The sequence below is a fragment of the Panthera leo genome, chromosome B3 (assembly GCF_018350215.1).
Source record: "Panthera leo isolate Ple1 chromosome B3, P.leo_Ple1_pat1.1, whole genome shotgun sequence".
Classification (NCBI taxonomy): Eukaryota; Metazoa; Chordata; class Mammalia; order Carnivora; family Felidae; genus Panthera; species Panthera leo.
This window is the reverse complement of record NC_056684.1, coordinates 22,738,700-22,761,974: the sequence shown is the minus strand read 5'-3', so window position 1 is coordinate 22,761,974 and position 23,275 is coordinate 22,738,700. Positions and strand designations below refer to the sequence as shown.

General features: G+C 47.5%; 1 pseudogene; it reads right to left on the bottom strand.

Moving 5' to 3' along the window:
• Positions 1 to 14,997: 14,997 nt before the first annotated feature.
• On the bottom strand, positions 14,998 to 22,316 carry LOC122222512 (annotated as a pseudogene).
• Positions 22,317 to 23,275: the final 959 nt, after the last annotated feature.

The window sequence follows — 23,275 nt, the reverse complement described above, 5'->3', positions numbered from 1 at the left end:
GATCTGTGGTGGGACTTTCCAGGCATACTATTGAGTTACATTGATAGATAGGTCAGTCCATTCAAAAGCAAACAAGTATTGAGATTCTAGATATAAGGGTATGCAAAAGTAGGCATCTTTAAGATCCAGGACTGTGAAACAAGTGGTACCTTCAGGTATCTGGTCAAGAGAGTGTAGGTATTAGGCACAATAGGGTGTATGGGAATGACAGCCTCATTTATAGCTTGGAGGTCGTGGACCCTCTGGTACTCCCTACTTGGTTTTAAAAGTGGTAGGATTGGATAATTACAGAGAGACTGACATGGAACTAGGAGGCTATGTTTTAGGAACTTTTCTATTAAGGGCTGGAAACCTTGTTGGGCTTGAGGTTTAATGAGGTACTGGTGTTTGCAGGTGTAAGTAGTTTTGTCCTTTAAGGTAATTTTTGCAAATGTTGCAAATACTGCTTTCCCTGGAATTCCTTTGTCCCACATGTAGGGATTGACTCAGTCTTAGATTTATGGTGCAATATTATCAGAAGGGTCTTCCTGGTGTGGGGGCACAAGCTAACTAGGAAGAGGCCCTTTGTTTCTGGGAAGTTGATAGTATCTCCAAGGGTGGATAAGAAATCCTTTTCCAACAGAGGGCTTGTGCATGTTGACATGGCCAGGAATTTTGAGTTATGAGACAATTTACCCATAAAGAAGGTAGGGTTTCAGTGAGATATTTTGATTTTGGCTTTCCCTCTCCCCTAACAATAGAACATGATTCAGAGTTCAAGGATCCAGAATGGGAAGTAAGGACTGAATATGCGGCTCGCTCCCATGTTATTCAGAAATCTGACAAGTTTACTTGCCACATCAAGAGTTACCTATGGTTCCTCCCCAAAATGGTGATGCTTTTCGTGGGAGCCAGCAGGAAACTCAGGCCCCATCAGTCATTCAGGGCAATAACTGGTAAGGAATCAGATCTTGATTGCCTTCAGACATGAGGTCAGTCCCTCTTCCAATGCCCTTTGCACCCAAATAGAGGGCAGGACACTTTACTGGAGGATAACTTGGAGGGCATTCTTGTCTACAGTGGGCTGGGGTCCCGCAGGAGAAACAAGCTCCTTTACCTTGTGCTCTTCTTTGGGGTTGGTTTGGGTGGCCATGAGGTGGTCAGGCAGCCTAATGGCAGTGGCTAAAAGCCTTAGTCTGTCTTCATTCCCTTTGTTCCTTCCTTTCTTCTTCAGCCTGATCTCGATTTGAAGACAGAGAAAGTCACATATACAAGCTGGTTAAAGGGAGTTGGGGCCCTAAAGCCATCTTTTGGAGCTTTCTAAAAATATCTGGGCTGATGGGCTTATGAAGAGGGTCCCCAGGATAATTGCTTTTCTGGAGTGTCTGGGTCTACATTAGTGGATTTTTGTAGTCTTTCCACCAAGCAAGACTAGAAAATGACAGGATTATTGCATGGGTTGTTATGCCCAGAATTTGCGATCCCCAAAGACCACCAGGGAGCCAAGTCTGATGCAAAAGCAAAGAGCCTTTATTCGAGCTAGCTCGAGCTCAATCCCCTACCTGCACCGATGCAGCGGTGAGATGCCAGAGAGAGCCAGCGAGTTTCAAAAGCACAAAGGTTTTATAGGGGTCTAGGGGCAGTTGGTGAGGTAATGGCTGTGGCCTCAGCCGATTGGCTGGGGAAGGGTCGGAGTCCCATTACGCAGGTTGCCGGGCGTGTTTTGATCGGGAAGTTTGAACGAGTGAGCGGGAGGTTACTCAAGGGGAGGAGGCGTGGTCTGAGGTTTCTGTGATTTTCCTGGAAAAGGGCCATGTCGGGGACATAGTCACTCAACGTGGACACAGAACAAGATGGAGTCGGCCGGCGTAAGTCCGCTCTTTCATTCCCCCCTTGTCATCTAGCTTGCGGACCCAATCATGGGATGGCTGCATTTCTATTTTGTCCTCTTCTGTTATTAGGTGCTTGCACTGAGCACGGAGGACCATTAGTTGGATGGCCCCCACGCAGTCCCTGACAAACTGGACCAGTCTGTTGATTATACAGGGTCCAAGGGTTACTAGTAGGAGCAGGATGGCGAGGGGTCCGGCAAGGGCTGAGATGAGGGTAGTTAACCAGGGAGACCAGTTGAACAAAGACTCGTACCAAGACTGAGATTGTTCTCTCTCTAACTTCCGTTTTTGCAGCCCTTCCCTTATGAGGGCCATAGATTCTTTTACGACCCCCAGTGATCAACATAGAAGCAACATTCTTCCCTTAGGGCTGCACATAGTCCTCCTTGCTGCAGGAATAATAAATTTAATCCCCTTCTGTTTTGGAGTACTACTTCTGATAAGGAAGTAAGGGATTCCTGTAAATGAGAAATAGATTTTTCAATTCTTTCTATGTCTAAGTCAATCGCTGCCCTTAGCGTTCCGTAGTTTTTGTCCTGAATGACGACTGAGGATATTCCGGTCCCCGCCCCCGCTAATCCCAATCCCAAGAGCACAGCCAGAGTTAAGGTTGTAATAGGCTCTCTTTTACTTCGGGGGTTAGCAGAGCCTAAACTGTTAAGTATTTCTCCCCCCAAATGGCATACTAACTTGGGGATCAACTGAACGAGTATGCAGAAGCTTTCTTTCGAGGAGTTAAGGACCTGGGAGTGGACGCAGGGAGTAAGGCCGCTGGAACAGGCCCACCATGCATTTTTGGGAGGGAGTAGATACACTGTATTCCTGGGAACTGTTTGGGTTTCGTTACAGAGATGTGACTGCTCAGGGGGTACGTGGCCTATAAAAGTGCCTTGCCCTGTTACCGCCTGGAGGGTTAGTCTTGCAGTAGCCTGCTGCCATCTGCAGGAGCTAGAGTTGGAGGCTGTTTTATAATTGCCTGTAATGTCAATACCTTCGTAATATGGGGGCCGGACATCTAGACAGAGCCAACAGGACTTGGTCAGGTTGGGCCTAGAAGTGTTTAGTACGTGGTATGCTCCGACAACCTTGCTCCACAGGAGGTTTGCATCAGATAGTAAGTTGTGACCCGGGGCAGGAGATGCGGGTGACGCTCTGGTAGGGACAGGGGATGTGGAGGGTGGTGTGGCTGGGGCCTGGGTGTTTCTGGGCGTGGCTGTCCAGGTAGGGGCAGGTCGGGGAACTAGTACTTGGTTGGGTCCTACCCTTGTGGGGGACTGCTGGGTAAGGGGAGTCACTTGCATTCAGAGAGTAAATAACACTCCCTTGTCTTTGGCTCCTGGCCTAACCCGGTCGTATGTCCTGAGTCCCCAGGTTTTTCCACTCTCCCATCCTGTTGTTTTTTTACCTTGGCTTGTAAAGGATATAACTATGGGATTACCATGCCCCCAGACATATGGTGGTCGGGGCCACTGGGCCGCTTTACCACAATGAGATCTCTGGTGCGTGGTGGGGTCCACCAGATGTGCCCCGTGAGACACATGACCAGGAGGCGCCAAAAGTAGTCAGCTGCATCCCCGCATGTGCTCGAGCAAGAGTGGCCAGGGCAGACATAGAAATAAAGGTTCTGCGCATGGAATCCGGGGGCATACGGTGACAAGGGGAACAGAGTTTGGAGGTCTACGCAAAATTCTGGGAACCAAGTGTCCCTGGGGTGGCTCTGGGAAGTCTGATTAAGTATTGTCCCCGAGCTGGTGTCTATGATCTGCCAGGTGATGTTTTGGGGGGCATGGGGACTCTCAGCAGCATGAGCAGTGACAAGCAGAGCTAACAGAGTTACCAATATTAGGTGGGTCGAATGCTCTGTAGCTTGAGTTTGAGCAGGTTGTGTTGGTCCCGATTGATGGCCCATTGCATGACGAAGTCCTTCTGGATCCAGGAGCGGTCCACTGGCTGAACATCGGTGTGGACCCAGGTCACGATGCCGTCTACTTTGAGAGCGGTGGGGGTTGTCAGCACCACGATGTAGGGTCCCTTCCAGCGTGGCTCGAGGGTCTCTCGGTGGTGCCTCTTGACGTAGACCCAGTCTCCCGGCCTGTACTGATGAGGTGTCAGGGTTGGCCAAATGTCCTTGTGCACCCTCTGGAGCCCTCTCAAGGAAAGAAAATGTTCTTGATCTTTAAACTCAGCAAGAAGTTCAGCTCGAAGGTTGGGAATAATAAGGCGTGGCCTGCCAAACATGATCTCATAGGGAGTAAAACCCAAGGTGTAAGGAGTGTTCCTAACCCGGTAAAGGGTGTATGGTAGGAGAGTCACCCAGTCCCCGCCAGTCTCCATGGTTAATTTGGTAAGGGTCTCTTTTAGGATTCTATTCATTCTTTCTACCTGTCCTGAGCTCTGGGGCCTATAGGCACAATGTAATTTCCAGTTTGCCCCCACTGCCTTGGCTACTGCCTGCGTTACCCGCGAGATAAAAGCTGGTCCATTGTCTGATCCCATCATGGCAGGAAAACCATACCTGGGTAAGATGTCTTCTAGTAGCTTCTTAGCCACCGTCTGAGCCATTTCATACTTGGTTGGGTATGCTTCCACCCAGCCAGAGAAGGTGTCCGTAAATACTAAAAGATATTTATAACCATACTTTCCTGGTTTGACTTCAGTGAAGTCAACCTCCCATTGGGCTCCTGGTCTGGTGCCTCTGAGCCTGGTTCCTTTTTTATTTGATGTGGCTCTCACGTTGGTGAGTTGGCAGGTCTTGCAGGCAGATACAACTTGCTCTATTTTGGTGTCCTGTTGGTGAATCTTGATTCTGGCATGTCGGATTAAGTCTTTTAATTTTCGGGCCCCCATGTGAGTAGACCAATGCATGTGCTCTAATACTGAGACTCCGAGCCGGTCTGGCAGCACGAGCTCCTTGTTAGGTGTATACCACCATCCCTTTATCTCCTGGGCCATGGGAAGTTTCTTGATCTGCTCTAACTCCTTCAGGGAGTATTTGGGCTGGTCTGGTAAAACTGGGTCTCCCGGATCTGGTAGTTGTATGGTCATGGTGGGGACTGAAGTAAGGGCTACTGCCTTGGCTGCCTGGTCAGCTTTTTGATTACCTCTAGCTACCGGGTTATCAGCTTTCTGGTGCCCTTGACAGTGGATAATGGCTAGCCTGGCAGGAAGCCATAAGGCCGTAAGAAGGTCAAGTATCTCCCGCTTATTTTTTACAGTCCGTCCTTCTGCCGTCAGTAACCCCCTCTCCTGATAAATTGTCTCATGAATATGAGCTGTGGCAAATGCATAACAGCTGTCTGTGTAGATGTTAAGCCATTTTCCAGCTTCCAGCATCAGCGCCTTGGTGAGGATTATGAGCTCTGCTCGCTGGGCTGACATTCTGGAGGGTAGAGCCTCCACCCATACGGTGTCCTTTTCAGTGACCACCGCTGTACCCGGATACCTGTGTCCATCCCACACAAAGCTGCTGCCATCAGTGAACCAAGTAGCCTCGGCATCGGGGAGGGGCCGGTCGGTCGGTCTGTCCGTAATCCTTGTACTTGCTCCAGTATTCCAACAGTCATGTAGTGGAGCACCTAGGTCGGGTCGGGCAGCAGGGTTGCAGGATTGAGGGCCACACTGGGGTGGAACCGCACTCATGGAGGGTTGAGTAGGAGGCTCTTGTAATGAGTCATACGTGTGTTGCTCATCCATCTATCAGGAGGCTGTTTCAGGACCACTTCAATGGCGTGTGGGGTCGTGATCCAGATCTCCTGTCCTAGGTAGGGTCAGTTTGTCTGTGTCCTTGACTAGGAGTGCTGTCACTGCAAAAATTTTTAGGCATGGTGGCCTGTCGGCAGCCACTGGGTCTAGGTTCTTGGACAGGTAAGCCACCGGGCTGTTCCAGGGGCCTAAGGCTTGAGTTAGAACCCCTTTTGCTCTTCCCTCATGTTCATCTACAAAGAGGTGGAAGGGCTTCATAATGTCTGGCAGGCCCAGGGCTGGGGCACTTAGAAGGGCCTTTTTTAACTGATTAAAGGCAGTTTCTTCTTTTTCAGCCCATTTAAATGTTTTCCCCTCTTTGGTAGCTTCATATAGGGGCCTGGCGATCTCAGCAAAACCTGGAACCCAGAGGCAGCAGTAGCCAGCTCATCCTAGGAATTCCCTTACTTCTCTTCGGGAGGTGGGAGTAGGGATCTTTAGAACAGTTTGTTTTCTGGCATCTGATAACCGCCACTGTCCACCCTCCAGGATATATCCCAGGTAGCTTACCTTCTCCCTGCATATCTGAGCCTTCTTCACGGATACCTGGTACCCTAAGGCCCCCAGGGTACCCAGCAGGTCCTGGGTCCCTCGCTCAGTCTTTGGCCATGTCGGCAGCAATCAGGATGTCATCTATGTACTGTAGGAGGGTGAGGCCAGGGTGCTCCCTTCTGTACTCACCCAGGTCCTCATGTAGTGCCTCATCGAAGATGGTGGGCGAATTTTTGAATCCCTGAGGCAGCCTTGTCCAGGTGAGTTGCCCACTGTGGCCCTCCTCCGGATCATGCCACTCGAAGGCGAACAGGGTTGGCTCTGGGGTGCCAGCGGCAGACTGAAGACGTCCTTTAAATGTAGTACAGTATACCAGACCCTGGAGGGTGCCAAGGAGCTCAAGAGAGTATATGGGTTGGGAAAAGTTTGGTGTATGTCCGTGACCCTCTTATTTACTTCCCGGAGGTCTTGTACCAGTCGGTAGTCATTTGTGTGAGGCTTTTTGACCAGCAGTAGGGGGGTTGTTCCAGGGAGACTGGCAAGGAACTAGTACCCTTAGGCTTCGTAGTCTCCGGATGTGTGGCTGGATCCCCTTCCGGGCCTCCTGAGACATGGGGTATTGTTTGATCCTTACCGGACTCTCTCGTGGCTTGAGCTCTACCAGGACCGGGGTTCTGTGAGCGGCTAGTCCTATCCTCGCCCCTCTCTGCCCAAACCGAGGGGAATTCTTGTAGCCATCTGTCTATATTATCCTCTCTCGGAGCGCCTCCTGGTGGAGGCGGTATTCATCCTCCAGTTTCATGGTCAGGACCTGGATGGGGTAGCCCTTGCCATCGGTGACCTGAGGCCCCCCTTGTCTGAAAGTTATCTGAGCTCCAATCTTGGTCAGTAAGTCCCGTCCTAACAGCAGGTAGGGGCATTTTGGTATTACCATAAAGGAGTGGGATACCCGGCCTGGCCCCAAATCTACCTTTCTTCAGGTAGTCCATGAATACTGGCTCATACCAGTTGCCCCTTGTACCCAGGACTTCTTGCTGGATAGTTTTCCTTGTGGGGTGCGGAGGACCGAATGTTGCACTCTGGTGTTGACGAGGAAATCAACAGGGGTCCCCTCCACTTTAAGAGTTACCCTGGGCTTGGGGGGAGGGTCTGAATCCCGACTCCCCTAATCACTCAGTTCATTTAACTCTAGTACTTTTACTCAATCAGTCTTGCTTCCCTTCCCGCTGGCCTTTTTCGGACAATCTCGGGCCCAATGCCCTATCTCCTTGCAGTATGCGCACTGATCTTTCTGCAGCCTCTGCTTCCCCCCCTTGGTGGTTCCTTTACCTTTTCTTACATCGTCCGCCAGCTGCGGGAGACGGTGGTCTTGTTCCTTGGGGGAGTCAGCAGTGGTAGCTACTAGTATTCTGGCCAGGTCTCGAGTCTGCTTACTGCTGGCAGCCGCCATGGCGTGAGCCTGCTTGTCCTCAGGAGGCTTCCGGTTATTATATACCTTTTTGGCTACCACCAGTAAGTCCTGCAGACTTTTTTTCTCCTAGTCTATCTATTTTCTGTAATTTTCTCCTAATGTCTATGACCAATTGGTTTACAAAGGCCATGATAACAGCTGCCTTGCTTTCCGGAGCCTCTGGATCCATGGGGGTATAGGTACGGAATGCCTCCATGATCCATTCTAAAAAGGCAGCCGGAGATTCATCTTTTTCCTGTTGCACATTTCCTACCTTGGCCAAATTGGTGGCTTCCTAGCATCCATTCAGAGACCCCCCATTAGAGTCTGGCGGTAGACCCGGAGCCTCTCCTTACCTTCTGCCATGTTGAAATCCCACTGGGGCCGAGTTAAGGGGAAGGAGGCATCTCTCTGAGCCTGGTTGGTGGTGGGATTCCCATCTGCGCCCAGAACTAGTTTTCGGGCTTCATTGAGGATTCTTTCTCTTTCTTCAGTCATGAACAGGACCTGCAAAAGCTGCTGGCAATCGTCCCACATAGGCTGATGAGTAAAAAGAACAGAGTCTAATAAATCAATAAGCCCTGCTGGTTTCTCAGAAAACTTAGGATTCTGAGCTTTCCAATTGTAGTGGTCACTAGTGGTGAAAGGCCAATAGTGATGGGCTGATTCCCCTCTGCGTCTGGGGGTCCGGTGGCTCGCAGGAGCAGAATAGTGGAGTTGGTGGCAGAGGTGGATTGCTCCCTCTGAGCCCTTTGTCTGCTAAAGGGCGGGCTTCCCACTGGAGTGTTTCCGCCTCCTGCTCTCAGAACAGCGTCTGCCTCCCCCCGGAGGGGGAGGATGGTGTTCTTCTGGCATCCTAGGAGGATTATACGGGGGGGGGGGGAATAATTCTTCTTCAGCCCCCCCCCCCCATAAGACAGGGTAGAGGGGTGTTGAATGCTGGGTAAGACTTTTCTTGTTCTCCTTCTTCTCTGTCCCCTGAAAAGCAAGAATGCGTTTTGGCTCCAGAGGGAGTGGGGCTAGGAAGGGCTTAAGCCAAGAGGGTGGGTCTTCTACAAGGTCCTGCCAAGTGATAATGTAAGGGAGATGATCAGGATGGCCCGTCTTAGGCCGAGAGATTATACCCCTGACTCGGCGGATACCTCTGGTGGCCATCCGACATTGAAAGCTGGCCACTCGCTAGAAAAAAACACCTGCCACCGACCCTTTCAGACTTCCACACTGAGGTTGTTAGTTCTTCCCCTGACATCCTTAAAGTGATCAATCATAATACTTAGAGGAGTAGTCTGAGTCTGTCTCATAATATCCGTCCAGTAAGTCCACAGAACAAAACAGAGAAACACAGAAACAGACAAATAGAGGGCCCCTAGAAACAGTCTTCCAACTCCGTGGAAGCAAAACTGAAAGCTAGATGATGGCCTCGCGCCGACCGGTGGGAGCAACCCGCTTCGTGTCAGACCTTTGAGGGGAATCCACGTCCCTCCAGAAGGGAGGATCAGAATGTCTTCTGAAACTCCTGGCCCATGGTCCTCCAGTGTGTCCACTTAGACCGCGCCGGGCACTACCAGAATTTCAGAAATGAGCTCACACAGAACAGATGGAATGAACATACACTAACCGTGGCCAGTCAGGCTCTCCGGGTCGGGGTTCCCTCGGGGGTCTTGGGGATCCTGGGACAAGCCCTCAAATGTTATGCCCAGAATTCACAATCCCCAAAGACCACCAGGGAGCCGAGGCCAATGCAAAAACAAAGAGCCTTTATTCGAGCTAGCTCGAGCTCAATCCCCTACCTGCACCAACGGAGCGGTGAGATGCCAAGGAGAGCCAGCGAGTTTCAAAAGCACAAAGGTTTTATAGGGGTCTAGGGGCAGTTGGTGAGGTAATGGCTGTGGCCTTAGCTGATTGGCTGGGGAAGGGTCGTGGCGTCAGCTGATTGGCTGGGGAAGGGTCAGAGTCCGGTTATGCAAGTTGCCTGGCGTGTTTTGATCAGGAAGTTTGAATGGTGAGCGGGAGGTTACTCAAGGGGAGGAGGCGTGGTCTGAGGTTTCTGCGATTTTCCCAGAAAGGGGGCATGTCGGGGACATAGTCACTCAAGGTGGAAGGCACAGAACAAGATGGAGTCGGCCGGCGTAGGTCTGCTGTTTCAGGGTCTTGGGTGATTTCCCTAACCTTGTAATAATTCACTGGCTTGATTATTGCTGGGAATGGCCAGCAAACACTGAAACAGTGGATGAAAGATTACTCCACACTTTGCTATGAAAGAGAGGAGAAGGCATGGGGGTCAACGTTTGCAGATGAAGAAGACCCATTAGCCTCACTCATATTCTCACTTATTGCAGTGCTGGGCCAGTCACAAATCTCAGTTGGCTTGTTGTGTACAGAGGGCATATAACTTTTTAAGCATGCAAAAACAAAGGGTGTATGTCTTAAAGGTGAGAAATTACAAGAAACTAATCAAATCAAAGCCAAAGGCAAGTGTCTATATGTCCTATTGTTTTGCTAAACTTTGTACACAATGTATAGATAACCGAGTTCCCCAAGGACTGCAGAAACTTCTGGGAGGGCTGGCCCCTGGGCATTCTGCAATCAGGGCAGTTACAAGCCTCTGACATTCCAAGAGACCCAAGCCCCTCCCAAACTTAAATGTAGCCCATCAGAAATCTCTGTGTTACATTTTAGCTAGCCAAGCATTGTGTATAAGCTCGTCATCCTCAGTAATAACCCCAACAGATGATAACATCTTTCATGCCCTCCAAAAGGCATAGACCATGTGGTCCCTGCTGCCCAAGCTGATAATTCAAATAGGGGTATATTTGAGGTACTTCCATCATTCCTATTGGATAGGCTAGGAATCATGAAGGGCATCTGCAAGGTTCGTGCTTCTGCCAGGATGTGGAATTGCTCCTCTGTGTTGGCAGCAATGAAAGAGACTGACCATAAGGTCCTTCCAGGTTAATTCAAAAGACTGCGTCAGGTTCCTGAATTCCTAGTACATTTGCTGGGATCCTCAGAAAGCTGACTTAAGTGCTCACGGCACTCCCTGAAATCTGACATTGAAAATGGAACATATACTCTTGTGGTCCCCTAAGGTCCACCCACCACTCCATGTAGGGGGCAGAAGAGGTCTTTCTCTTGGCATGAATCTGGTAAAGGAGAATATATTGGTTGATGTGGTTGATGTGAGTAGTTGCTTCTGATGGAGCTGATGGATCTGGGGTGTCACTCTTGGTCTTGGGTTATTCCCTGTGGGGAGCAACTGTGAGAATTCCTTTCTTGGGACCAATTTCTAAATGACCCCTCCTCACTGTGCATGTTTTATACTTGTTAGGGTCATCCCTGAGGACCATAAAGGCCTGGTCATAAGTGATTTCTACCCATTTTTCTAGTTGCTTACAGAAAAGATCAGGTTGCAATATAGTGTCATAGTTAAGACTACCATTTTCCAGCCAGATTTCCCCATTCCCTAGCTTATACTGAAGCCAAACAGTGTTACAAAAGAAGATAAGAATTTTCCATTTTAGGCTTTTTAATCAGAGCTGATCCTAGTATGTCAAAATGTATCCCGGGAGTCTTTGGGGATAGAGGTGGAAATTCCCATTGTCTTCAGGGAGAGAGTTGACTCCTATAATGAGAAAAGGAGCAAGTGAATAAGGGCTCCCATTATTAGAAGACTTGAGTTCTATTCTTCCAAAGAGAGTTATCTCTCTCTTTATCATGAACTTGGTAGGATCTCAGGTGGGATCTCTTTCAGAGAGTTCCAATGATGAGTGGACCATGGCTGTCCTTAACCTGCTGTCCACACATCACCCTGTAATCACAACGGTGGTTAGCATGCTGTGTGATGGCCCTGCCAGTCCTGGAATCCCAAAGCCTGTGCTTTATCTTAAGCACAGCCTTAAGTGGCAGCCTTCTGGCCCTGAGAGAAGAAGGCTTCCTGAAGACCTCAGTATAGATGATGCTAAACAATTATCCCTGACATGCTGGGGTAAATCCCTCAGGAATGGGCATCATCATGACTCTAAGATCTCTTAATGTCCCATTCTCCTTGTTCTGATCAGGTGTTCAGCAATTGGTGGCAGACAACTGCCACCAAAAGGCAAGGGTCTTTTTGATTGTTTAAATATTTCTTGTCTATAGGTATCTGTTGATCTCTCCCACTTTTCAGTCAGTTCTGGTGAAATTAACCTCTATTTTCCAATTCTCTTTTTATCCCTGAATTATTTGGGTTGCATTACATTTAATTAAGTGCCAACTAAGACAGACCCACAGGGATAAATCTCAATAAGTGGGGTCCTTTTCCAGGGAGTAAAACAGTTTATAGTCTGTTTTACATTATATTACACAGATACAACAGTCTGACTTGGCCCTCTTGCAAGACCTTTGTTATAAGTGGCAAAACATCTCACAGGTCCTAGTGCCCCACCTTCAACAAAGGATAGTTCAGAAAGGTATGAGAGGAAATGGCTGAAGCTAGACCCAGGGCCGGGGCCTAGGTGGTCAGAGTGTCCCATAACTAAGAGAGATTTTTGCAGAGATAGAGATAGACTGGGAATATCAAGAGTCACCTAGGGATCAATGTGATGGATCTCAGGGTGCTGTTTGTAAGCATCACTCATATGAATAGCCATGAATCACTCTTTTATGTGTCTCAGTTTCTCCTACTGGAAGTCTGAAATAAGCAGGGGGGCTTGGAGTACTGGAGTACTCAGAGTGTGTGTCCATGCCTGGGTCACCAGAAATTAATTACCATAAGAGGGAGTTCCCCATGGGACTAATGCTCTTCTGGAGGAATGACCTTAGATACTTCCCCTAGGTTCTTAGTTGCTCAAGAAAACCTTTCTGTGGGAAGGAACAGGTGCCCCTTATTCTTTAGGAGTGAAAATAAGTGTCCCATAAATACTAACAGACTACTACTGTTCCCAGTAGATCAGGAAGAGAGAGTAGAACAAAGAAAATATGGTTCCTAAGCAACTCTCAGCACAAGGGAGGCAAGAGTTGAAGACTCACCAATGAAGAGTGCTGCTCAACATACGGTTATCTGGTCCCTTTGTGGTCACAAAAAAGATATTGCTGGGTGGACTGGGGAGACTCCCAGGCCCTGAGCTCTCCACCCAATCTGTCCCCTGGGACAGAGTATATACACATACATATACATATACATATACGTATACATATACATATACATATATATGTATGTATATGTATACGTATATATATATATACATGTATACATCACACACACATATATATCACATCTATCTATCTATCTATCTATCTATCTATCATCTATATAATATAGATAATGAAGATGTGATCTATCTATATATCTATATCTATATCTATATCTATTTATCTATCTATCTATATCTTACTATTTTCAATAACATGGATGGAGCTAGAGAGTATTATGACAAGCAAAATATATCAATCAGAGAAGCAACAAATACCATATGATCTCACTCATACACGAAATTTAAGAAAAAAAGGAAATGAGCAAAGGGAGAGAGAGAGAGTTAAGACTCTTAACTATTGAGAATAAGTGGCTGGTTACCAGAAGGGAGGTTGGTGGGGTAATGGCTTAAATAGGTGATGCAGATTAAAGAGTACACTTGTTGTATGGAACAACATATTGTTGTTGTATGGAACATACATATGGAAGTGTTGTATGGAAGTGTGGAATCATTATATTGTACACTTGAAACTAATATTACACTGTTTGTTAATAGGAATTAAAAACTTGAAAAAAAAAACAAAGATGTGGCACACACACACACACACACACACACTGGAATATTAATTATCCATAAAAATAATAAAATCTTGACATTTGCAATGACAAGGATATAACTAGAGAGCATAATGCTAAATGAAATAAGTCAATCAGAGAAAGACAAATAACATACAATTTCACTCATATCTAGAATTTAAGAAACAAAGAAATGAGGGGTATCTGGGTGGCTCAGTCATTTAAGCATCTGACTCTTGATTTTGTCTCAAGTCATGATCTCACAGTTCATGGGATTGAGCCCAGCATTGGGCTCTGCACTGACAGTGTGTATCTTGCTTGGGATTCTCTCCCCCCCCCCCCCACCCCTCTCTCTGCCCCTCCCCAGCTCGCCCTTTCTCTACATCTCTCAAAATAAAGAAATAAACTTAACAAAAGAGAAACAAATGAGACAAGGGTATTAAAGAGAGAGAGAGAGAGAGAGAGAGAGAGAGAGAGAGAGAGAGAGAGAAACCAAGAGACAGACTCTTAATTATAGAGAACAAACTGATCATTACCAGAGGGGAGGGGGTGCAGGTTGTGTTAAATAGGTGATGGGAATTAAGGAGTACACTTATGTTGAGGACTGGGTGATTTATGGAAGTGTTGAATCACTATATTGTACACCTGAAACTAATAAAACACTGGCAGTTAACTGGATATAAAAGAAAAATTAAAAATAGAGAGGATCTTTGGGTCACTATGGCCATAGAAGTGATAAACTCATTGGACCATGCCAAATTTGCCAATAGGAGATATCCAAATCTAATGTTTTCCATTCTCTGTGAGCCTTAGCAGGAATCGCTGTGATGGAAGGATGGGCTCAGTGGCAGGCAATAAATACCCAGGTAAGGGGAGAGTGAACCCTGGTACAAATATATGGCTCTACAGGATTTTCCTTCCTGTCATTAAAGCAAGAAGTTAATTAGGCTTTAACAGGACGCCTGAGGCCATCAAAAGGTCGGTCAAGGCCTATTATTAGGAAAGTTAGCAACCTGTGTTTGCCACATTCCACAAACAATCCTACAAAAAAGCCAGATGAAACTACCCAGGCCAATTCAAAGAAGGGCAGAAACCCTGACCAAGTAATGGAGAAAAGGAAAGAAACCTTGCTCTCAAAGTAATCTTCTCCCCAAATAATAACTGTTTTACCTCTGAGTTAACACCTGTAATACAAGATAGAAGACCCAAACCCCGGGCACACCTCTCCCTTGAGCTCTCCTGCTCTCACATCTCTAAGTGTACCCTCACTTTAATAAACTTTCTCACTTGCACTGCTCAACCATTGTCTGGTCCATTCTTGCATTCTTTCTTGCCAGGAGACCACAATCTTCCAGTGAAGTCCCAGGGGGCAGATTGGGTGGAGAGCTCAGGGCCTGAGAGTCTCCCCAGTCCACCCAGCAATATCTTTTTTGTGACCACAAGGGACCAGATAACTGTATGTTGAGCAGCACTCTTCATTGGTGAGTCTTCAACTCTTTCTTCTCTTGTGCTGAAGAGTTGCTTAGGAACCATACTTTCCTTGTTCTACTCTCTCTTCCTGATCTATGGGGAACCAGGCTGGTAGCATTTATGAGAGACTGATTTTCACTTCTAAAGAATAAGGGACACTTGTTCCTTCCCACAGAAAGGTCTTCTTGGGCAACTAAGAACCTAGGGGAAGTATCTAAGGCCATTCCTCAAGAAGTGCTCTCAGCACTTGCAATGATATCAAGGGACAAGATGACCTTTTCTTCTATCTTGTAGGAGATAACAGACCTAAACAGATTAAAGATGATATACTCCACCAAATTCATATCTGGAATTTAGTAATTCAAGGGCAATGACAGATGCATCTCCAATCACAGGAAGTTTTCTTCCCACTTCTTTGAAGGTCACCACAAACTGAAATGCCCAGAGTCTAAGAGACCCCCAAAAACGAACCACCAGAGTCCAGAGTCAAAGCTAAGCAGCAAGGGTCATTTATTGCAGGTTCGAACCTGGACCTCTGCGCCCTCGTTGCCGGTGACGCCGAGAGGCCCTGAGAGAGGTTTTTACACTCCTTTTATAGACAGGTACAAACAAGTCATGGGGAAATCAGGAATTTTCCACAGTTACAGAGCTGCGATTGGTTGGTGTTTAAAGTTGGACACTTAACAGTATTCGATTGGTTCCTGCCTTTAGGTCAGACCACAACAGGGGGTACGGGTATCACAATGATTGATCAGGAATACACGGATGTGCCAGGCAACAATGATTGATCAGGAGTACACGGATGTGCCAAGTAACAATGGTTGATCAGGAATATACGGATGTGCCAGGCAACAATGATTGATCAGGAATACATGGGCGCGCCAAGCAATTGTACAGAAGCGGAACAAGCTGGTTAAGCTTGGTTAGGTTTCAGTTTCCCGTAACTTAAGCTTTTAAGTTTTAATTTTCTCAGGCCTCTCATTCCCCCCTTTCTCAAGTACCTGAGGACCCAATCTTGGGTCCTACAGTGCTACCTAATCAAGCTCGCTTTCCATGTCGAGGAGCTGATACTGTGGTCTAAGGACCATAACCTGAATGGTGTTTAATCTATCTCTGATAAAGTTCATTATTCTGTTTGATGTGCGAGGTCCTCTTGGAGCTATTTAATTTTGGTCCGAACTATTCCTGATATATTGGCATAAAAGCAACATTTTTCTCATAGGGCTAAGCAGATGCCGCCTTATTCTGCGGTTAGCAGATCTAACCCTCTTCTATTTTGTAACACCACTTCTGCTAGGGAATCTAGCTGATCTTGCAGATCCTGGATTGTCCCTGACAAGGCCCCGACATCGTTAATTAGTTGCCGAGAGAGTCCCAGATAGGAGTGTATGGAGACTCCTAATCCCACTGTCCCAGTAGTTAATGCACCTGTAATTTCTAGGCTTGCCAGGAGGGGGATAACAACCACAGCTCGTTTGGATCTGCCAGTTGCAAAGTTTAAACTAGGGATGGGCATGGGGGTTTCAGCGGACGGCTTCTCCAACTGAGCCATGGCAGCCAGCTTGAAGTTGCATATTATTATTACTAGCTTTTGCTGCCCTATTACTCTGTAGGATAGCTGTAAAGTAGGTGGTGGAGTTGTCTGGCCCTATACATTGCTGATAGGAGTCATAACAAGAGCTATGCATCGACTCCTGGAAAGTAGAGCAAGGACATTCTGCTGTGGGGGGGCAGGGGCTTAGGTTTGTCAACACATAACCACTGCTGTTTTTGGGGTCCTGTGATGTCATAGGTCTGGGTTAAGTGAGCAATTGTGGTCCCACAGTCTTGGGTTTGAGTGTATTCCCGCTGATAGTGACCATCCCTTCCTACAGAGCCGGCTACTAGTCTGTTACCATGTGGCAGGGTAAGGGTTCTAACTACGCCACCTCTGCAATCACAGGGCCTTCTATACAGAGCTCCGTACAATTTCTGTTTGTCAACGGGGGCATTTAGTCCTCCCTCCAGGAGGTTGAGGTTGAGGGCTAGTAGGACAAGGGTTACTATCTTGAACATGTCTAGGGGAGGCACGGCGCAAGGTTAGTTTGAGGGTTTTTTTTTCTTACTCGGGTCTACAGTCCAAGTAGTATTTTTATCAGTGTGTCCCACGAGGTCAGACAGCGGGTCGACAGGCTTCACATGGGTGTGGTGAATCTAGGTGGGGAGGTTATCTACCTTGATGGCGGTGGGAGTCGTCAGGATGATTTGGTAAGGTTCTTTTCACCTGGGTTTAAGGTTCTCCTGCTGGTGTCGCTTGACGAGGACCCAGTCTCCTGGACGATACTGATGAGGAGTGGGTGGGGGCCCCATCTCATACAGTTTTTTTAGTTTAGGCCACACGGCCTCATGAACCTGCTGTAGAGCCCTAAGAGAAGACAAGAGGCTGTTATCTTGGTCTAATTGAATGAGGTAGGTATGATGAGGTAGGTATGATAGGTGTGGGTTGGCCAAACAGGATTTTATAGGGTGTATAGGTGTACAAGTTTTCCAACTTGTATGGGGAGTTGTGAACCCTGTACAGAGCGTAGGGGAGAAACTTTACCCAATTAGCGCCAGTCTCCATAGTCAATTTAGTAAGGGTCTCTTTTAATGTTTTATTCATTCTTTCTACTTGTCCTGAGCTTTGGGGCCGGTAGGCACAATGTAATTTCCAATCTGCCCCAAGTACGGAAGCCAATCCCTGACTTACCTTAGAGATGAATGCAGGTCCATTGTCTGACCCTATCATGACTGGAAAACCATACGTGGGCAGGATTTTTTCCAGGATCTTTTTGGCTACTATCTGCGCCGTTTCCTTCTTGGTTGGAAAGGCTTCAGTCCATCCTGAAAAAGTGTCTACGAACACTAGTAAGTATTTATAGCCGTATTTGCCGGGCTTTACCTTGGTGAAGTCCACTTCCCAGTGGGCTCCTGGTATGGTTTCTCTTTTTCGGTGGCCTTGGGCTGTGGCATGTGGGTGCGCGTTCTGGAGTATTTTTGTCAGGATTGCGTGGCCCAATTTTTCGGGAAGGATAAGGCGGTCTCTAGAGTTCCTCCACCATCCATCTGTAACTTGGATCATGGGGAGCTTGCGCATCCAAATAAGATCATCTTCTGAGTATTCAGGCTGTGGGGGTAAATCTCGGGGCCCTGGGTCTGGTAGCTGCGCAGGGAGTACTTGAATGGGGTTTTGTGCTACCTGGCATGCAGTCTGGTCAGCGAGGTTATTCCCTCGAGAGACTGGATCAGTTATTTTTTGGTGACCCGGGCAATGTACTATGGCCAATTTTTTACGGGCCCAAATAGAGGCCAATAGGGCCAGAATTTCATCTTTATTTTTGATGTCTTTGCCTTCAGCAGTGAGTAGTCCCCTCTCACGGTATATTGCCCCATGTATGTGGGCCGTAGCAAAGGCATACCGGCTGTCCGTATATATAGTCACTTTGCGGTCCTGCCCCTTTCTTAATGCTTGGGTTAATGCAATTAGTTCTGCCCTTTGGGCAGAAGTCCCTGGGGGCAGAGCCTTTGCCCATATCACTTCAGTCTCAGATGTCACTGCTGCCCCCGCATACCTCTGTCCTTGATGGACGAAGCTGCTTCCATCAGTAAACCAGGTGACCTCAGCATCAGGTAACAGCCGGTCCTGTAGGTCTTTCCTTGTTCCATGGATCTGCGCTAGGATGTCGGCACCGTCATGGAGCGGGGAGTCCAGGTCAGGGTCGGGTAGCAGCGAGGCCGGGTTTAGAGTTCGGGGAGGGGTGTATGTGGTCCGCAAGGGATTTAACAGGAGTCCCTGGTAGTGGACCATCCAAGCATTGCTCATCCACCTATCGGGGGCTGCTTGAGTACTCCTTCGATGGCGTGGGGTGTGGTGACATGTAACTCTTGACCCAGGGACAGCTTATCGGCGTCTTTAACCATTAGGGCTGTAGCCGCTATTATCCGGAGACAAGGGGGCCATCCTGCGGCTACAGGGTCCAGTTTTTTTGAGAGATAGGCCACTGGTCTGGGCCATGGACCTAGATGCTGGGTTAGCACTGCCTTGGCTATGCCTTTATGCTCATCCACATATAAGTGGAAGGGCTTAGAGATATCGGGCAGTCCTAGAGCTGGGGCCGATAGGAGAGCTCCCTTTATCTGTTGGAATGCCTGCTCAGCTTCCGCAGACCATTCAAATGATGGTTGATTTTTAGAGACTGCGTAAAGGGGTTTGGCCATTTCAGCAAAACCTGGGATCCACAACCGGCAGAATCCCGCAGACCCCAGGAATTCCTGAGTTCTGGGTAAATAGGATGGGGGCCGCTTTGGTTTGCCATGGCTCTGACCCTGAGCGCAGTTGCTTCTTTTTGGGACAGTCACGAATCCAATGTCCTTTTTCTTTACAGTAGGCGCATTGGTCTTTGTCTAGGGGGCGCCTAGGGGGGCGAGTTTTCTGCTTATCCTCTGGAGCGTCCCGATTATTATATACCCGCTGAGCAATGCGGAGTAAATCCTGAATCTGTTTTCCTTCTAAATCCTCTACTTTTTGGAGTTTCTTTTTGATGTCAGGGGCAGCCTGGTTTACAAAAGACAGATTTTCAGGGGCCTCAGGGTCCATGGGAGTGTACTGCCTAAAGGCTTCCATTAATCTTTTTAAAAAGTTGGCAGGGCTCTCTGTCTTACCTTGTATTACCGAGTACACCTTGGCCAAATTGGTGGGCTTGCGTGCTGCAGCCCGGAGACCCACCATTAGAGTCTGGTGATAAATGCGCAGCCGTCCCCTACCCTCTGCCGTGTTGTAGTCCCAATTAGGCCGAATCAGGGAAAATGCAGCATTAATGAGGTCAGGGTTAACAGTGGGTCGACCATCTTCCCCGGGGACCAGCTTCTGCGCCTCAAGTTGAATTCTCTCCCTTTCTTCCGTGGTGAACAGGATTCGCAAAAGCTGTTGGCAGTCATCCCAGGTAGGCTGGTGGGTGAACATTATGCTCTCTAGGAGGGCTATAAGATCTCTAGGGTTATCAGAAAACTGAGCATTTTGGGTTTTTCAATTATATAGGTCACTGGTGGAGAAGGGCCAATACTAGAGTCGGGGATTGCCCGTTTCATCGGGGTGTCCTATTTCCCGCAGGGGTAGGGCTACAGTGGAGTTGGGGAGGCGAGAGCTTGGCTCACACTGGGTGCGCCCGCGAGTTTGGCCGGCTGGCCCTTCATGGTTGGTTACATTTTCAATAGGGCTTGGTGCGGCCGCTGCCTGTAGCCTCCCTGGTTCTGGCACAGCTGCCGCTTCCCGCCCCCCCGGTTCCCCTTGAGGGGCAACCAGCGGGGCAACAGGTGGGGCGGCCGCTTCGGGCAGGGCCTGGGGTGCAAGGGGAGGGGGAAGATAGGGTGAAGGGTTTTTAATAAGATCTTGCCAGACAAGGATGTAGGGAACCTGGTCTGGGTGGCCCTGACCTTGGCAACTATAGGCAAACAAAAAGTGCCCTCAGTAGGCCAGCCCACCCCGAAAGTGGGCCACTCAGACTGGCAGAAAGTAATGAGTCTCGACCGGCGGATGTCCAGGCTTAGGTTATGGCCTCTCTCCCTTCTTCCAGCCTGGACATCCTTGAAATTAGCTAGAAGAAGGGAGAGAGGTGTACTCTGTTTCTGTCCCATAGCCTGTATAGGAAAAAAATAAATGGGCCAAGTTAGTTTATGTTCCGGAAGCGAGTTGGATATACCTGCAGGGGAGAGGAGACAAGTTAAATCGCAAGCGCGGCGGCAAACAGAAAGTGCCTTGGAGAAGAGACCAGATACAGAACGGGTGTCCGTAACCCGAACAAAGAGTTCTGATGGGCCAAAATAGTGCCCCAGACGGGAGCCAGAGGACGTCTCCTACTGGTCCCGACTGACTTCCCTATAGCGCGTCCGCCAGGGCTAGGTCAGTCACTGATACAGATCCCGCGCGGGAGAGCCAGAAATGGACAGACAACTGACACAGACACAGACACAGACACAGACGGCTCACTCACCGATCGGTCTCAGAAATGACCCGTTGACTTGGGGTCTGGTGGGTTTGGGGGGGGGGGCCTTCCCGGCCAATGCACCAAATGAAATGCCCAGAGTCTAAGAGACCCCCAAAAACGAACCACCAGAGTCCAGAGTCAAAGCTAAGCAGCAAGGGTCATTTATTGCAGGTTCGAACCTGGACCTCTGCGCCCTCGTTGCCGGTGACGCCGAGAGGCCCTGAGAGAGGTTTTTACACTCCTTTTATAGACAGGTACAAACAAGTCATGGGGAAATCAGGAATTTTCCACAGTTACAGAGCTGCGATTGGTTGGTGTTTAAAGTTGGACACTTAACAGTATTCGATTGGTTCCTGCCTTTAGGTCAGACCACAACAGGGGGTACGGGTATCACAATGATTGATCAGGAATACACGGATGTGCCAGGCAACAATGATTGATCAGGAGTACACGGATGTGCCAAGTAACAATGGTTGATCAGGAATATACGGATGTGCCAGGCAACAATGATTGATCAGGAATACATGGGCGCGCCAAGCAATTGTACAGAAGCGGAACAAGCTGGTTAAGCTTGGTTAGGTTTCAGTTTCCCGTAACTTAAGCTTTTAAGTTTTAATTTTCTCAGGCCTCTCAAAACTTGTCAGAGTGAGTCCTATGAAGTATATTGATGATTTTACCACGAATTCCAACAAGTGTAACTTCTTTCTCAGCTGCTGTGAATGTGGCCACCTCAGTTTTCATCTGTTTAGGAACTGAGGAATGAATACTACCACAGTACCCTCAATCTGAGGACATATCAATAAGAAGGTATTACTTCTTGTCTTCAGGCACCTTAATATCAGCTTTTTCATAGAGAGCCAAAGATCCTACTTCAATACACTTGACCTGGTTTTAGCTCCCTATCTGCTTGGGTATATGTTGCTGCTGAAACCATTTTCATAGACTTGGTAATTTTCTGGATGCTTTTGATTGACTTTAATTACCTGGCACTGTTGCATCCACACAACTCCTGAAACAATGCTACGGGTACCAGTGACAGTCACAGCAAAAGTTTATTGCAGTGAGAGGCAAGGCCGACCGATCGGGACACTCTTAATCAGAGTGTGGCCTCGAACAGCCTGGGTACATAGTTTTTATAGCCAACCACCTCGTCTTATCATCACCTGGGAACAGAACAAAGAAATAGTTCCCAGATGGGGGTGGAAACAGTTCAGACCTTCTGCCGTTAAGCCGTAACCAGTTGACCTCCTTAACCCTGCCTCCGGGGCCACTTTTTCAAAGTTCTCAACATGCCCTTGCCCCAATCCAATCAAACACTAATCCAGTTGATTTTCCTTGAACTTTTGTCCCCTTGATTGATAGGACAAGGCTGTTATCTCTTAACCTACAGTGTCAAAACAAAGCTGTTATTTCTCAAGGCTACAGGTTAGCCCTAAAATTTAACCCTACAGGCAGTACATTTTAAAGTTGCCATTTTGAACTTGGATCCATTGCATCTGCACAGCCCAGGCCAATATCCCAGTGATGCTCATCTGAGAGAACATGGTCGTACCAGACATGATGAAGGTCATTCAGATAGGCCTCTGTGGTTCTCTTTTTTAGTGGTGTTGTTATCTGCTTTTGGTATCAGGGCAATGCTGGACTCATAGAATGAATTTGGAAGTTTTCCTTTCTTTTATGTTTTTTTTTTTTTATTACTTTGAGAATAATGACATTAACTTTCTTTAAATATTTGGTAGAAATAATCTGTGAAGCGATTTGGCTCTGGGTTTTTGTTTCATGGAAGTTTTTTGATTACTGATAGAATTTTTTTGCAGGTTATGAGCCTAAGTTTTCATTTCTTTCTTTCTTTCTTTCTTTCTTTCTTTCTTTCTTTCTTTCTTTCTTCTTCTCTCTTTCAATTTAGATACAAGTTAATTACCATATAGTGGAGCATTGGTTTCAGGAACAGAATTTAGTGATTCATCACTTACATATAATGCCCTGTGCTCATCCCAAGTGTCATCTTTAATTCTCATCACCCATTTAGCCTATCCCCCCACCCATCTCCCTTTCGTCAACCCTCAGTCTGTTCTCTATACTTAAGAATGTCTTATGGCTTTTCCCTCTCTCTGTTTTTTTTTTTTTTTTTAAGTTTATTTATATATTTTTGACAGAGAGAAAGCGCATTGGGGAGGGGCAGAGAGAGGGAGACAGAGAATCCCAAGCAGGCTCCGCTGTGCTGTCAGTGAAGAGCCAAACGTGGGTCTTAAACTCTGGAACCATGAAATCATGACCTGAGATGAAATCATGAGTCAGACACTTAACTGACAGAGCCATACAGGAACGTTCCCTCTCTCTCTTTTTTTTCTTTTTTTTTTTTATCTTGTTTTATTTTTCCTTCCCCTTCCCTATGTTCATCTGTTTTTTTTTTTAAGTTAATTTATTTATTTTAATATATATAATGGAATATTACTCAGCCTCTTGGTGTAGGCAAGTTGCTTGTGCTGGTCTTCTGGTGGAG